Source organism: Wolffia australiana, chromosome 13 (assembly GCF_029677425.1).
Source record: "Wolffia australiana isolate 7733 chromosome 13, ASM2967742v1".
In the NCBI taxonomy this organism is placed as follows: domain Eukaryota; kingdom Viridiplantae; phylum Streptophyta; class Magnoliopsida; order Alismatales; family Araceae; genus Wolffia; species Wolffia australiana.
Genome location: NC_135847.1, coordinates 9,407,348 through 9,412,014, shown reverse-complemented (window position 1 = coordinate 9,412,014; position 4,667 = coordinate 9,407,348). Strand labels below are relative to the sequence as shown.

General features: G+C 47.7%; 1 non-coding gene across 1 annotated transcript; it reads left to right on the top strand.

Annotated features, from left to right (window-relative positions):
• The first annotated feature begins 4,121 nt into the window (after nt 1-4,121).
• Nucleotides 4,122-4,228, top strand: LOC144711544 (small nucleolar RNA R71). Its single transcript, XR_013583596.1, has one exon. It is a non-coding gene; the product is annotated as a small nucleolar RNA R71 (small nucleolar RNA).
• Nucleotides 4,229-4,667: the final 439 nt, after the last annotated feature.

Here is a 4,667-nt window from a genome sequence, read left to right as displayed (position 1 = left end):
TATTGCATGTCAAGGCTGCGGGGAATTGTCGGCATATCACTGACAGGTTGGAGAAGAGACAATCCACGTTCGGCACGGAAGATGGCGAATTGTCTGAGGATGATGAAAGATAAGAGGATGATGGACAGTAGCCAGAGAGGTGGGCGACTAGGCACGGGCGGCGCTTGTGCAGGCGGTGCCTGCACGGGCGGCCAGTGTGGCTGCCTGCGTGGGCGGCCTGGCCTAGGGCGTCTTGCATTGGGCGGCCACGGCGGGGCGGCCTGGCGCTAGGGCGCCAGGCGTTGGGCGGCCCTAGAGTGCGGGGCGACCTAGCGCTAGGGCGCCTGGTGTTGGGCGGCCTTGGCGAGCGGCGTGGCGCTAGGGCGGCCATGGCGTTGGGGGGCCCTGGCGGGCGGCCTGGCATTGAGTGGCCCTCGCAGGCAGGGCGGTCTGGCGCTAGAGCGCCTGGCGTTGCGCGGCCCTGGCAGGCAGCCTGGCGCTAGGTCGGCCCTGGCGTTGGGCAGCCCGGACGTGGGTAGCAGAGCGCTAGAAGGCAGTGCACAAACGGGCACCGAGAGGGAACGGGGATCGATGACCAGGACAACACTGACGACGGTGGCGGCCACGGGGCGGCGACAACGATCCGATAGGGAGAGAGCTAGGGCGAGTCCTCCAAGAAGAAAACTCAATTCTTGAAATAAAACTTGTCAAATGTTTCTTGCAGCATTGGCCTATATATATAGGCCTTGGAGGGAAGAGAAAATGCGAGAGATAAAAATAAAAGTAAAGGTAGGCGACGTTATATCATGTCATGTTAGAGGGCAGTTCTTAATACGGCATTGACGACGTGTCATGACGCGTGACGGGGCGTGCGTAGGTGAAGACATGCTTGATGGGGCATGCGTAGATGGAGACGTGCTTGATGCTGGTGCATTGACTTGGTCGGTTGACGGCGGTGGCGTGTCCGCAGAAGTCGTGTTGACGTCGTCGTCATCAGGAGACCTCCTTCCTTAGAGAAAATTCAACTCGAAAATTAAGGAAAACAAATTAAGAGTTAGGGCGCCCCTCTTTCCCTTATAAAGGGAAGGCCAAACGGGACCCTTAGGTGGGTCAACAAGGAAATAGGGTCCATTAAAGGGGCCCTTATATAATGGGCCCCCCTCATTACAAGATTAAAGGGGAAATTAAAATAAAAAGGAAAGAAAACAAGAGACAAGGGCACAAGGGAGGAGGTCCGAAAGTGGTTAAGGGCCCCTCCCCGTGACAACGACAAAGGATGTAGGGACGCATCGTGGATGCCACAAAAACACAATGACGAGACGAGAAAACACAAAACATGATAGATGAAATGATGAAAATGAAGATAGGATATTCGAGTATCATCACCCGATCTTTGACGACGGTGATGGGCAGCGCGGATGATGTCATCGACGATCTCGGATGGCATGCGCCATCACCGGTGAGAAGGCTCTAGCCAACCACCCTCTTCACCTCACCCATACCTTCTTGTTTTCTTTCATCCCCTCTCAAACACGTCCCCGCGATGGCTCACCGCCGATCACACAAGGGACGGTCGACTGATGACGACCGCCGCTAATTCACGGCTCCTATCTGCACCGTCGATCCGCCGCTGCAATAGCCGATTGCGGCTAACTGATGGGAACGCCCCAACAGATGGTGAAGCTGGATCTTTGGCAAATTTTGGGCAGCAACTATAGCAAATTCAAGGCTCCCGTCTGTGCCATCAATCCACCGCTGCAGCTGTCGATTGTGGATGTCGGACAGGAAAGCTCCTGATGCCCTGGATTTTGGGCCATTCTCAAAGCTTCAGATATTAAATTCAAAATCCCCCCCCCTTTACTGGAACGGTTAATCTCTCCACGCGAACGTAGATTGTGCATACCGGCCCCTAGCGACTACTCCTGACCAATGACATCGATCTGGCTCCTCGTCAAGCCTGCTGATGATGGCCAGGTCAAGCCGACCAACGACTCGGTCTGGGGAAGTCCTGAATCAACCCGCCATCGCCAAGTGTTCCGACTCCATCAATTGAGCAAGGTCCACTAGTCATAGATTGACCAAGAGTCGTCACTCGTCACCCTCAACCCGACGCCCCTCGATCCATCGAGCTGACAACCACGCCATGTCCTCGTCTCCTCCGAACCACTCAGCTGCACTAGTTGCTGCCGACGGTTACCTTGGCCCGCATTCCACTATTGAGACAATGCATCGCTCGCGGCCACCAACAGACCCCGCCCATACTAGTCCTATTGGGACGCGTCAATCGGAGTTCCTCGCCCACTTGAGATGAAGCTTCGCCTTGCACCGCTCATCCTCGGGCCCTCCTTCACCCGCCCTGCCTCGCGCCTGCCGAACGCTCTCTGGCTCCTCTCAATCACACCCGCTCTGGCCGCTGCATCGACAAACAGTCTGCACGATGAGCCGCTTGACGATGAGGTATTCCCTCTCTCTGACGCTTATTATTTTACCTTCTATAGTACACTTTCATCTTGATTCCACCGCGCTCAAGCTAGGTAGTGAGAGAATAAAGAATTAAGAGAAAACTACGAACATTCTGAGCATTTCTACCAATACGGATGAGTTCGTCCATTACGTGCGAGCCCTGCGGATTGATTCCATTCAAACGTAGACGTATTCATCCCTCTGACAAGGTTTGAGAGGCCATCGTCACCATCACCTAGTGACCCCGTCCAAGCTTGGAGCTCGGCGTTTCCCTCGAGTCGGAGCTTGCACATACGATACGTAGGACGTCTCACGCATTGCATTGTAGTTACATATTACCCAATTAGGGTTTATTATTCCTCGGTCGGTGACACCGTCGATGTCCGACCCACTATCTTGGTGCCGAGCCATCATACTCGGTGCTGACCGAACAACGTCCACAACAACGTCTGGCATCAAATTGGTATTAGATCATCGTCTCGCTACCCGCACCAACAATGTCCGCAATGTCGTTCTACATCAGGAAAATATGGGCCTTCCCCTTTAGAAATAAAGGGAAGAAGGCCCAAGTGTCCTAGAGGCCCCTAATAAGAAAGATCTCTGCATACATGCCCATATGCAGGCTCACACACACACAAATATATATATACATATATATGTCTTTGAGGCTAGACAGTCCCCCATCATGTTGGATCAATATTCATTTATTTAATTAACTTTTTCCCTTACACGTAATCATATGTTGAGTGCTGATTGGTTGGCAAAATTTCAATTAATTTGGCTGGTTCATCCTCATCGCACCACATATCTCTTGGCTAAAGTAAAAAGAAATAAAAAATGATTGTGATACGTAGTAAACGCACTTATTTATGCGTTGTGACTAGCGCTGCCCAGTAAGAACAAGCCACTTCACCTCCCATGTGTGCGCTTCGTGCGTGTCCCACAGCTGGTGCACTTGCTGCCTAGGGCAGTTAACTTGTTTTTCGCATTTAAGTCGTTACATTCTCATCCAACAGCCGAGATTTAGCATTGCGGCCCCGCAAAATCAACTCTTTGCAGTTTTTAACAAAAGTTCCTAACAATATTCCCGTGAACAAATTCACACTGCCCAAAAACTATTTCTGTATATGTCCCTCCATTTTCTCTCTCCTCCATATTTTTTCAAAAAAACACTTAAAAAATCCTGATTGAACTCAGAAAAAAACCTGTAACTATTTGAATTAAATTTTTAGGCCTAAGATTGGGGACCAATAACTATTAAATGTTATAAAATGCAACAACAGTTTAAAAAAAAACCCTCCAGCATTAGAAATTTCTTTCAAACTTTTATTTTCCGTATAAACATATTTTTTCTAGTTAAAAATTCATTTATTTCTTGAATAAATTCCCAAAAAATCAAATAAAACTCTAGAAAAATTTATAAATTTCAGTAATATGTCCCCACATTAAGTAACATTAAAACTAATTTTCAAACCTGCTATTTCAAGTTAAACTAATACTCCAAGCTTAAAAATTTTCAATAAAATTCATAAAATAACATAAAATTTGGGAAATCAGAATTCACTTGGAATATTAATTAAAATGTAATTATATGATAACCTATTGTAAACTCTTTAAATGCATGAAAAATTGCTAATGGCTTGAATTAAATAACGAATTTAGGCTGTTATAACTCTGTCATGGCATGGTGAAAGAATGTTCTGGTGTACCCCCTTAGTCACTCCCATGCCTCATTGAATGGTTCTCCCACTTCTTGGTGAAAATCATTAGCATCCTTTTAGATCATCTTCATCGTCCCAATATAGGAGAATTTATTCAAAAATTATTCCTCTATTTCGTCCCAGGAGTTCAATTCCTAGGCTAAATTCCTAAACAACTCCTTTGCTCTATCCCTAGAGGAACATGTTGATAGTGTTTCATCTGACATACTCTAGAGTGGTCCTCTATCAACCTCTAGGGGTCTTCCATTGTCTTCCCAATAAGTCAGGTAGCAGACAAATAGTATGAAAGTCTATCGTAAAGTTTATCTCCTAACCAATCGGTGGACGCACTATAGTAATGGGCTTAGATTGGAGAAGGATTGAATGATACCTCAACCTCACCCTCCCATTCCCTTGATCGTATGCAACCATGCTGAATCTACCCGATGTTGATGAATATGTGTCATGCGATAAAAGCTCCTTCCTCTAAATGTAAGTCAAGTGGTTCCTCTAGTGGATGATGTG